This window comes from Aotus nancymaae, unplaced genomic scaffold (assembly GCF_030222135.1).
Source record: "Aotus nancymaae isolate 86718 unplaced genomic scaffold, 86718_ANA_hifiasm-v0.15.2.pri h1tg000036l, whole genome shotgun sequence".
NCBI lineage: Eukaryota > Metazoa > Chordata > Mammalia > Primates > Aotidae > Aotus > Aotus nancymaae.
The window spans coordinates 74303896-74316565 of record NW_026988450.1 but is presented as its reverse complement, the minus strand read 5'-3'; the positions used below and the strand labels follow the sequence as shown (position 1 = coordinate 74316565).

General features: G+C 37.0%; 1 long non-coding RNA gene and 1 other non-coding gene across 2 annotated transcripts in view; both read right to left on the bottom strand.

Moving 5' to 3' along the window:
- The window catches only part of LOC105716813 (uncharacterized), a 355673-nt gene that overhangs the window by 46158 nt on the left and 296845 nt on the right, over nucleotides 1–12670 (bottom strand). The gene's annotated exons all lie outside the window — the stretch shown is intronic.
- LOC135278127 (U6 spliceosomal RNA) lies at nucleotides 2934–3036 on the bottom strand. Its single transcript, XR_010345685.1, has one exon. It is a non-coding gene; the product is annotated as a U6 spliceosomal RNA (small nuclear RNA).

The window sequence follows — 12670 nt, the reverse complement described above, 5'->3', positions numbered from 1 at the left end:
CTCACCTCATTTGTTTTGTATCTCCCAGGAGTTATTGCCTTCTGTTTGTCTGATACTTAATGTTTTAAAAATCATTGTGTCATGTGTTTTGTCTAGTTTTTAGTTTCAGTAGGAGAGTTCACATAGTTTCTGCTATTCTCTCTTGGTTGGAAGCAGCAATCTCTTCTGGACGATTTTTATAAATGCACATTCCTAGGGCTTACTTCATGCATAAATTGTGGGCTAACCATTCTTGCGAATCTGCATATTTTCAAAACTCCCCACTGAATTTATTAACAATTCTGGCTTGTGAAGTACAGATTTATCTCCTATCTTAAATCTAACAAAACCTGAGGTCTCTGGGGTGAGTTTAGAACATGACAAGGATTACGGACCTAGGTCCTATGACCCTGTAGCCACAACTTTTTCCACTCTCTCCCATATGTACAACCAGCATTTCTGTTACATTAAAGCCAATGCTGAGAAGCCTAATTTAATTTTCTATACATTTCATTAATTATTAATCATCGAAATATTAGAAAGACCAACTATAACAGAAATTGGGATACTCAGTAGAAATTGGAGACTTCTCGCCCTGTTGTAAATATCACATGCTTGTACAAGAGGACAAAGGAACAATGATAGTTCTAGTACATGTGTAAGATGTGATCATCATCCTAAAGAGAAGGCCATCAAAGCTTTGATTCAGTGATTATCCATCAAGATTGCTATCCTCCCTTTGCTCTCTAAGTGTTACTGGATACCTTTCCAAGGTAGCACCAGCTCAGTAATGGTGTTTCCCAGTGGTGCTGGATCGTCTTAGAAATGCTTTAAAACACAGTTAAGTAATCACCTTCTCCATATTGTCTCACAAAATTCTGGGCAACGTTAATTGCTCCCACTCCTGAATGTTTATTGTGCAGGGCATGTAGCATTATTTTAGACTTCTTCATAATGTACAGAAAATTTGTACTTGTATGAATAATACTTGTGTCAGTACACAAGTAAATTTTTCCATTTCATGAAAACTATTGATTTGGTAATCCATTTCTCCTTTTCAGTTATTCTAGAAATGTTCAGAAAATTAGAAAATATGATAATATATATTATATAATGTGAATGTATAATTAAGAATAAATTTTGATGATATAATTTAACTGTGTATAATATGAATATAGATTTATTTCTTCTTCTCTGGCATTCTGCCTGGGAATATCTGAAAAACATATAACTGGTTTATATTAAATTTAATTAATATTAAACAACATTAAGTTGGCAAGTTCCCTGTCTCCTGTACTGCCAAATTTCTGATCTCATGGGTATCTAAACTGGCTTACAATGACTAAATATGTAGAAAATTGTTTCCACTTGGGATTATTTTATACTAAGCACACTCTGACACTACAGCTACAATCCTCCAGGATTCTTCAAGTTCCCTCTGACACCACCGATTTTTAGGAAGTCAAGGAAAATAACCCTTGGCAGGGCTTAATACCTCCACAGAAATGTTGAACTTACAGCAAAATTTTATTCCTTTGTTCTTCAGATCATCTTCTAAATTATTCAAAGCCTGTCAAACTTAATTTCTAAACAAAATAGTGAAGTTTTGTTATCATTCAGCAGTTTGATTTTAAGCACCAGTGCTGTATTTTACCTATAAGCTTTGACTGACTCTGCAGATTAAAAAAGATAGGTGGGCTATGTGTACACGTACAGCCTAAACTGTGACTGTCTTACCAACCTCAGCAAGGACCTTGATCATGTACAAACCCAGCTGACAATGAACTCAAGCTCCTGCAACTGAGGTTCACGAACATACTTTCTCTGAAAAGGAGTTTCTAATGGTATATTTCTCATATTAGTTGAGGGAGAGGAGACAATGGCAATCAGAATTACCTGGGACAGTGAGGAAGAGAATGGAGGAGACTTCAGCATATGTAGTTTGACAAGCCCTCAAGAAGATCATTTTTAACCTTCAACAAGTGACAAATCACAGATCCAACCAATGATCTACAGTCCTGGCTACAATTCAAGCTCCAAGGAGCTTTCAAAAATCCTTACTGCCCAGGTCACATCACAGGCCAGATTAGAATCTTTGGCTTGGACCTGGTACCCATACTTTAAAGAAGGACCTTGGAGAGGCAAGATCCACAGAGAACATAGGATTTGCTAGGACTGGAATTAGTGTAAGTACCTTGCTCCCATTAGAGTGGCCACACAGAGAGTCCCTCTCCACTTCTCTTCAGACATCTTTAAAACAAACGATTGCTATGCCCTACAGGGAAGGTGTTATCCTTACATAAATAATTTTTTTAATTGTGATAAAATATACACAGCGTAAAATTTACCCTCTTCATCATTTTTAAGTATATAGTTCTGTAGTGTTAAGTATATTCATATAGTTTTGCAACAAATCTCTAGAACCTTTTCATCTTGTAAAACTGAAACTCTATAACCACTGAATACCAACTCTCGTTTTCCTCTCCCCACAAACCCTGGAAACCACCATTCTACTTTGTGTGTCTGTGATTTTGGCTACTTTTGATACTTTATATGAATGGAATCACATAGTGATGTGTCTATTCTGTGGCTGGTGTATTTCACTTAATATAATGTCCTCAAGCTTTATTCATGTGCTACACAATAAAAAAAAAGGATATTTCCTTTTTAAAAATTGAATATATCATTGCATGTATATACTACATTTCTTCATCCATTTACCTGTCATCAAACATTTATGTTACTTCCACCCCTTGATTATTGTGAATAATGCTATAATGAATATAGGTATGCAAATACCTCTTTAAGATCCTGCTTTATTTTGGATATAGTTCCAAAAGTAGATTGCTGGATCATATGATAATTCTGTTTTTAATTTTTTGAGGAACCTCCATACTATTTTCCATAGTGGTTGCATCATCTTATGCTCCCACCAACAATACAGAGGGGTTCCAAAAAACAGGGAATCCTTCATGAATTTCTATGTCATCCTTGCACCAGGGCCATGCTAATCTTCTCCATATCATTCCAATTTTAGTATATGTGCTGCCAAAGCAAGAACTAATTTAAACAATTTTTGATGCAGATTTTCAGAACTTCTTATTGACATATATCCTGCTGTTGACAGACATTAAAAAATAAGTCTGTATGATTTTTTAAAATGCATATTTGAATAATTTCATTTCATTTTAAAAGGAATCAGATCAATGGTCAAGAAAGTTACCAATAGGAAGCCTCACAGGGTGGATCCAGACAGCAGCATTGGCCTCATCTGGGAACCTGCAAATTCTCAGACCCCATCTCAGATGTGCTGCGTCAAAAATTCTGTGGGTGATGCTCAGCAGCTTATGCTGTAAAAGCCTTCCAGGAGATATTGATGCATGATACAGAAAAAGGATTTATTTATTACAGTTATGGGGGCTGAGAAGTCTGAGATTGAGGAGTCACATCTGGTAAGGGCTTTCTTGATGGTAGGGACTGTCTGCAGGGTCCTGAGGTGGCACAGGGCATCAGATAGTGAGGGGACTGAGCATGCTAATGTGCTCACTCAGGTCTCTCTTCCTCTTATAAAAAAGCCACCAGTTTCCCTCCCATGATGACCCATTAATCCATTAACCCACTCATCCATTAATCCATGAGTGGATTAACCCATTAATGAGAGCAGAGTCTTCATGATTCAATCACCTCTTAAAGGTCCCACCTCTTAATGCCACCACATTGGGGATTTAATTTTAACATGAGTTTTGAAAGGGACAAATATGCAAACCATAGCTCAGCGCTAACAAAAAAAAATTACAGTTAAGGCATGAGATGCAGCTCATTTGACATCACTGTCTAGACAATCTTGATTATCTCATCTAGCTCCGTTCTTTTCAAATAGTTTGTATTCTAAACACTATCAATTCTATGGGGTGTTCTAAAGTGGTAAGTATTCTATGAGCTTAGTTTCCTTATCTACAAAATGCTACTAATGTTACCTACCTCTTTGGGTTTTTAGGAAGTTTAAATGAAATAATACATTTGAACTGGTTAGACCAGCCCCAGACACAAAATTTCAAAAACATCCTCAGTTTTAGACATCAGTTTCTGCATTCTCTTTGTTTTGTTTCATTTTGTTTTGATTGTTCACCTTGGGCCAACCATAGCTGAGCAAATTCAATGCTGCTTTGAGAAGTACGAGTGCTCCTGGTATTGGCTGGGGAGTCATGGGAACTGTCTGATTTCTCAGCCAATGTTTCTGCTGCAGCATTTGTTTTCCTCATCACCCTGCTTACCAAGTCTACACATTTGTTCAAACTAGTAACTGATGCATGAAAAGGGAATTTTTCCCCCTTGTTATTTAATTTGTTCTCACCACAGCAATATCTAAATAATCATCTTCTCTTGCACAAAACTAAGCTCTGCATAGATATGACCAACGTTTTCGTGCTCACCTAGTACGTAGGGCATTAGTAAAGAGGTTTCCATGCTAGATTACATGTAAACAGATTAAGATTTAGTGAAAATCACACATGTACAAAAGTTTGTTAGGAAATTTGCTATTGTATCTGATTTATTCTTAAGAACGCTTTGAGATATAATAACTGTATTGGTTCTAATTTACAGATGTGAAAACTGAGATCCAGATAAGAAACATAACCAAACTCCTAAGCTTATTAGCAGAACCAGCTAATTCATTTACAGAGTCCAGTGTAACATAAAAATGCAGGACCTTGTGTTCAACAGATTATGAAGAATTTCAAGACAGAGATATCAGAGCATTAAGCCAAGTACAAATCCTTCTGGGGGCAGCATCCTGGGCAAGTGCATGACTTGTAAGCCCATAAAGCCAGCTCTGCTTGTGTCAGAACCGATTCCATTTTTCTATTTCATCACATGTGAGAGCCAAGAGACTTAACAGAAAGCACACATTGGATCTCTGCCCTCGGGTGAGAGTAAAAGGTAAAGAGAGTAACAGTGAAAGCCCAAAGACAACTCCATCAACTTCATGGTTTTGATAAGTGCTGGTTCTGATCCTGAGAAGCAGCCCACAGTTCTGGAAGCAGCATCAGATTTGAGTCAGAAGACCTGGCTTAGCAACCTTTACTTGCATGATCTCATGCAAGACATCCAGGCCTTCTTAGCCTCAGTCTCCTTCACTAAAAAAATAAATAAATAAATAAAATAGCACTGCCATTTTTTCTTAATATACTGAATGAATTATTACATGGATAGGAACATGTAATGTGTACAGTATGCAAACATGTTTCCAAAAATACTGGCTGTGAAGCTAACCTCAAGGTCCTACCTGCTAAGCCCTGTCTGAACTATATATAGCCTCAGGCCCTACTTGCAACCTCTCCCTAACTTTGTTTGTATCCACTGATTTAACAGGTGCTAAGAAGTCTTGAGACAGAAGGAAAATCTAAGCCTTGCCCAGAAATAGGATTCTGACAGAATGGCAGATGGTTGAACTATAGGGAGGTTAACCGAAGACTTCAAAGGCCCTATGGGAGAATTACTTGAATATTTGATAGGTCTTGATTCAACAGTTTGAGTGCAAATTTTTTAAAATATTAACAATGAGCCCATAAGTGCCAGGTCTTTGCTCAAGTTGTTCCCTCTGCCTGCCATCCTCTTCTCGCTCCTTCTCTGCTTGTCCATGGCTTCACCAGCTCTTTGTCATCCAGGCCTTGCTGTAGAAGTCTCCTCCTCCAGGATGCCAGCTTGCTTTCTCAGCTGGGGGCCTCATTCCATTAACAGGTCAATGCTAACAATGTCTACAGAACGCATAGTGTGAATTTATTGAAGAGAAAGAAAGACTCCCAGCCAGGTGGGCTTTCAGACAAGCATGCTGTCCTCAGAACCCCTTCCTTCCTTCACAATTGCAAGCACTCTGATCCCCACCCCAGCTGGGGTGGTGGAGTGGGTGGAGGAGTTCCTGCCTTGGGGGCATGCAACTGACCATTGATCAACTGATCAATTCTTTTGGCTTTGGACTTGCACCTGGTAACAAACAGATGAACAGAACCAAACAAAACAAAACTGAAGTAAAATAGGCCCTGCCCCCATGGCCACTGTAAACTCAATGAGAATTGACAGAAGAGCTGGAGTTCGCTCTAAGTTTCCAAGTAAAAGTATTAAAAACTTCAACAACAACAAAAAAAAAGACTCTAAGACTACATAGCATCTATTTCAAAAATGCCTTTCTTCACTTTCTCTTCCTCCCTTATGATCGCTCTAAGAACCCCATAGTCATGTGGAAGAGAGAGAATATAAGGGCTGTCCAGTGTCCTGGGACATCCTCTTCTCCTTAGCTATTGTTATTGCCTCTGATCTACAGCATGTCTTGCAGTTCAACAGTTCCTTTCTGTAGTAGTGACTGAGACACAACCATTAACATTGGTTTGAGAGGAAGGTATCCTGTTCCAAAGAGCAAGCCATTCTCTCTTAATATAAACTGCTATGGTCACATAAGATGGGTGGCTTTAAGTCCAGTGCCGCAGCTCAAGTGCTCATGGTCTACATTTACACACATAGGAGCACACACTTATGGAGATTTCTGTGAGATTCATCAATAGGACAGGCTGGCAAGATTAGAACAGATTCTAGCACCACCCAACCTTGTACTCAGAATCTCCAAGTATCTCAGTATCTCTCTAAGATAGACATGGGCGGCAAGCATAACACAACTTTATTCTGCTCCAAAAGGTCAGTCCAATTTCTTCTTACCATTCCTTAGCAAGACAATAATAAATAAAGACTTTATTTGTTATTTGTAAGAAGCTGAGGCTCCACCAAACTAGGGCTTCTGCCATTACTTGCTCTGCCACTGTACTTAGCTGGAGGTGGCTATGCTCATCTTTGCCCATCTCCATGAGATCAAGGCCATTTCACCTGTCTCTGTGCAGTGTGAAGACTGTTTCTTAAATCGGTCCAAACAAGCCTCTCTGGCCAGTAAAAAAGAGCTGCATATAAACCAAAGGATGGCAAAAATGGGGCTCAAGCAGCAATGCCATGTAATCCTCCTCAGTATGTGTAATCTATCGGATCTAATTAAGTGACAGAATCCATTATTTCACTTTCTTTTCCTCCAGCCCACAGCAATCCAAGAACCCCAGGTTGGTTCTTTTAGCTACCAGGATCAATGAGGGCTTAGATGAAAGGATTCATCCAAAAATCTATTCGGTGATGATGAGAAAAAGAAAGAACCGTAGTAGCAGCAGTCATGTGACCCACACACAGAGAAGCTACAACAGTGGTATGGTCAGAGCCTAGAGGATGCTGAAGTCAAGAGCTTAGGCTCAGAGAAGCTGCAATGACAGAAATGATGACCCAAAGGAAGTACTGAAAGAAATTAAGGGAGATTCCACAAAGCAATGTGAATTGAAACCCAGCCTGACATGATGAGTCCATGTGAGAACCTCCCACCACTTCATCCCACCATGAGAAATCCAGGAGACCAGACAAAGAAGACAATGGGAAAAATGGCAAGGACTCTACAGGTATGCAGGTTATGATTGGGACCTAAGTTGCAATTTTGAAATAACAGTGTGATCTCACCACCCTGAAGACCTTAGGGTGACAATTATTTATGGAGCCACAATTATCCTGTATGTTTTGCCTTAAAAGCCAAGTTGCTTCTGTCTTTGCATTTCCGAAAATGATAGAAACTCAATGAATCATTTGTGGTTGTCTCGGTTTCACAAGCGACATTGTTACCCTGTTCTCCAAGTCACTGCACATTTTGTTCTACTTGGTGACTGATGGATGAGCTCTAACTGACAGAAGAATTTAAATTGCCATCTTGTCAAACACAAATTTCAATAAGTCTGCATGACTTTGCCAGTGTAGGGTAAGGAATAAGAAATATCTAATTTTATCAGATGGAAAACTACAGTGGTGGTAAGAGGCACAAAATCCTTATTACTCAGCAAAGGGTCTGGGTGAGACATCAAAAGCATCTCAAGGTTTTAACATCTTTTTAAAAGTCACTTCTCTTCATATTCATGTACTGTCTGGTCTTATTTATGGTCCAACTGACTCAAAGTAGCATCTCAACCTTGCCACTAGCTATGTGACCTTGGTCTAATCATGCATCTTTTCTGAATTTTAAATTTCTAAATAAAGAAAATAATAACTATCTTTTAAGGCCAATGTAAATATTATATAAAATAATACAAGTGTGAGAATTTCATATGGCTTCTCAATAAATATTTGCAGTGATAAATGATTGCATGAATAGGCAGTCAATAAACAAGCAAATCAATAAATGTTTCTTTCCTTTTCTTATGCATTCTCACCCTAGAGTCATCTAAGACATATAAATGGAAAATAAACACTATATTTATATTTATATAGGAATTTAATTTATAAAATGAGACATTATCTATCTCATTTGATCCTCATAAAATTCCTTGAAAGATAGTCCAGACAAGAGCTGTCATTTCATTCTATAGAAAAGTAAGCTGAGGTTAATTAAGGGCAATAGCATAGTCATTTCAAAAGCATCATTCTGTGTTCTGATCTGCCAGTCAGCATCTAGAACAATTACAGATGAAGCTCTTTTTCATCACATGAAAAAAAGCTTTTTCATCACATTTTAAAAAGAGCTTTTATATTAGACACCAGAAAGATGGACTAATTCAGAAATTCCAATGATGTCCTGAAATCAAGCAGAAAAATGAAGGAATGGCTGGGTGTGGTGGCTCATGCCTGTAATCTCAGCACTTTGGGAGGCTGAGGTGGGTGGATCACCTGAGGTCAGCAGTTTGAAACCAGCCCGGCCCACTAGTGAAACCCCATCTCTATGAAAAATACAAAAAATAGCCAGGTGTGGTGGCGGGCGCTGGTAGTCCCAGCTACTCAGGAGGCTGAGGCAGAAGAATCACTTGAACCTGGGAGGCAAAGGTTGCAGTGAGCTGAGATTGTGCCACTACCCTCGAGCCTGGATGGCAGAGTGAGATTCCGTCAAACCAAAAAAATAAAAAATAAAGAAGAAAAATTAAGGAATAGAGAAATGTACCATTTATTGAGTATCTACTACATGCTAAACACTGAAATGAAAACTGCAAGTATAGTCTCCCATTTAATCTCCCTACATACCTGAAAGGTAGGCATTTTTATCATCAAACAAATAAAGGATTTGTAGCTCATAGAATTTACATAACTTGGTGGCTGAGTTTCCATTTAAATCCTGGTTTGTCTGAACCTAAAGCTGATATTTTATCATCTGACCAGATATCTGGTTCTCTGTGAGCAATCCGTAGATCAGTGCAGGGCTGAAAAGAAAGAAAATATACAGATATCCATGTTCCATTCTAACACCAATACGATGATTCAGTACATCTGGAATAGAGCCCATAATTCTGTATTTTAACAAGTTTTCTAGGTTATTAAAAGAGACAGGTAAGTATGAAAAATTATACCATGTTGCCTACTCAGAAGATAAAGACGTATTTTTTATAGCAGTGGTACTTGGCACTTCCCTGGTGTAATAGATAGAGATTGCTCCTTGACACTCAACGTGCAAGAAAGATCCTAATTTTTTTATATTTGCAAATCAATTTTGTCCTATTCAATCTCTCAATTATCTATGCTAATTGTCCACTTTTTATGACCTTGGAACATGCTAGAAGTTCTCAGGATTACTCAAAATTTAAAAAGGACTGTTTTCTTTAGGTCATTCACTGTCATTGCCATTACTCAACCTACCAAACAATTTCGGTTCTCTTCACTTGCACAAGCCAAAGAGTCCTTGGCCCTTCACATAGACAGTCTACGGCTTCTCAGGCTATAGACTTGAGCTCTTATTCTTTTACAACCGTGACTCTTTCTGTGTGCTCTGAAGGGTAGTTCTCAGTAACTCAAAGAAACTGAAAGTCCAATCATTCCTCCCAATCTCAGGGAATGTCCCCTAATATCCTTCTAATCCACCAAGCAAAGCAGCCCTTACTTTCAATTCCAGGCCCTCTGTCTACTTGCCTTTCACCACATTTTTCTCTTTAATAAGGAGGTTTAATGGTTAACCAGAATGCATAAAGTATTTTCGGTCAAAAAATTATCAGAGAACATTTTTGTCTTTTGAGAGAGTAAGATCAGCCTAAAACAATGCATAAATTAGTTTTTCATCCCCAAGGATGAACAGCCACTTCTTCAAAGCATGAGAAACAAAACACAAGTTTGAGTGCTCATATTCTACTACATTAAATTCTCATTAACCCACCTTGTCACATTGCTTACAAACTTAAATTCAAAATGAGATGGAATTCAAATCAATGTGCATATGCTTAGCCATACAGGTGTTCAATACCAAATGAATAAAATACGGGGAAATAAAATGTGGTCCATTCCTCACAACAAATTTAGAATTTGTATTTTTTTATATATTGTGAAGTGGAGTATATGTTAAAAGGACCTTGGACTCTTACACATTGGGATTCCTTTCTTTGTTTTATTATTTATTACCTTCACTACTTAAATCCAGGCTTTCTACTCTGGCCAAAATAATTATTATTAAATATTTAAATAACTATTACAATAACATTATTATTATTATAATAAAACACTGACACCACAGTCATTCTTTTTAAGCAATAAAATAAGGCATGTCAGGGTACTTTGAAAAGTGCCAAATGTTATCTAAGGTAACAGAAACTCTAAAAGGTAAAAAAAAAAAAAAAAAAACTATCAAGAATTTTATCACTACCCTATGCAATAACCTCTTCTCTGACTTCATCTTATCTTCTTTACCTTAATTTCTTCTTTGTTCTGCAATCTTCATCCACTTAGACTTATCTTTAATTTTCTGTTATCTCTGAGTTTAATGTACTTAAGAAACATGTCTTAAATCTTATCTGTAATAAATTGAGATATTTTACAAACATAAAAGCATAGAGTGTTATTTACAGAAAATCTACAAAGCAGTGAGAGTTCAAGTGCCGCATAAAGGTACAAACCTTTAAAGGAATCCAAAGAGAGGAAGACTGAAGAATAGATAAGGAAGGGCTGGATGGAAGAGACAGGACAAGGGAAAGCAGACCTATAGAAAGGGGTAGGACTTGAACAAACTGGAGTATGTAATAGACAACGAGTTGCTTGACCAGATCAGAGTTCAGAGTTCATATTGGTGAGCAACAAAATACAAATCTGAAAAACATAGTTGGGATGGCCAAGTGAGATTTAGTCCTGGTAGGCAATTCTGATTCAACATTCAAAAATCAGTGTAATTCATCACGTCAACATGTTAAAGAAAAAAATTATGTAATCATATCAATAGGTGATGAAATAGGCTTTAACAAAATATGATACAAGTTTATGGCAAAAAAGCTAATTAATATAATTAATATCTTCCTTAATGGTGAGAAACTGGATTCTTTCCTGTTAAGATCAAGACAAGGCAAAGATAATCTTCTCATCACTTCTATTAAATATTGTATAATAAAATGAGAAAAAGAAGTAAATGATAATCAGATTGGAAAGGAAAACATCAAACTGTTTTTGTTCACAGATGACATGGTTGTCTATGTAGATTTGACCCCAAACAAAAAATTCCTGGAACTTATTTTAGCAAGATCACAGAATATGGGGTTAATATACAAAAGCCAATTGCTTTCCTATATACCAGCAATACAAATTATTTTTTAAAAAAGAGATAATAGGTTACACAAACAAATGAAAAAAATATCCTATGCTCATGGATTGAAAGAATCAATATTATTAAAGTGACCACAGTGGCCAAAGCAATCTACAGACTAAATGCAATTCCCATCAAATTACCAATATCATTTTTCACAGAATTAGTAAAAAAAAAAATTCTAAAATCTATATGTAACCAACAAAGAGCCCAAATAGCCAAAACAATCTTAAGAAAAAAGAACAAAGTGGGAGGCATCATTTTACCCAACTTCAAATTATACTGCAAGGATCTAGTAGGCAAAACAGCATGGTACTGGCATAAAAATAGACCTATAGATCAATGGAACAGAACAGAGAACCCAGAAATATAGTCACATAAGTACAACTAACTAATCTTTGACAAAGCTGACAAAGACATACAGTGGAGAAAGGACAGCATTCAATAAATGGTGTTGGGAAGATTGGATCACCATACACAGAAGAATAAAACTGGACCCATATCTCTTACCACATATAAAAATTAGCTCAAGATGAATTGACGATGTCAATCTAAGATCTGAAACTATAAGAATCATAGAAGAAAACCTAGAAAAAACTCTTCTGGACATTGGTCTAGACAAAGAATTTATAACTAAGGCTCAAAAACAAATTCAATAAAACAAATAGACAAATAGAACTTAATTAAACTAAAACTCTTCTGCACAGTAAAAGAAATAATCAACAGAGTAAACTGACAACCACAAAATGGGAGAAAACACTTGCAAACTATGTATTCAACAATGAACTAATATCTAGAATCTACAAGAAAATAAAACAACTCAACAAGAAAAAAACAAATGACTCTATCCAAAAGGGGGCAAAGGACCTGAACAGACATCTTTCAAAGCAGACATACAAGTGTCTAACAAACATATGAAAAAATGTCCAACATCATTAGTCATCAGAGAAATGAAAATTAAAACCACAATGTAATATTATCTCACCTCAGTTAAAATGGCTTATATCAAAAAGACACTCAATAACAGATGCTGGCAAGGATGTGGAGAAAGAGGAACCCTCATACACCATTGATGGG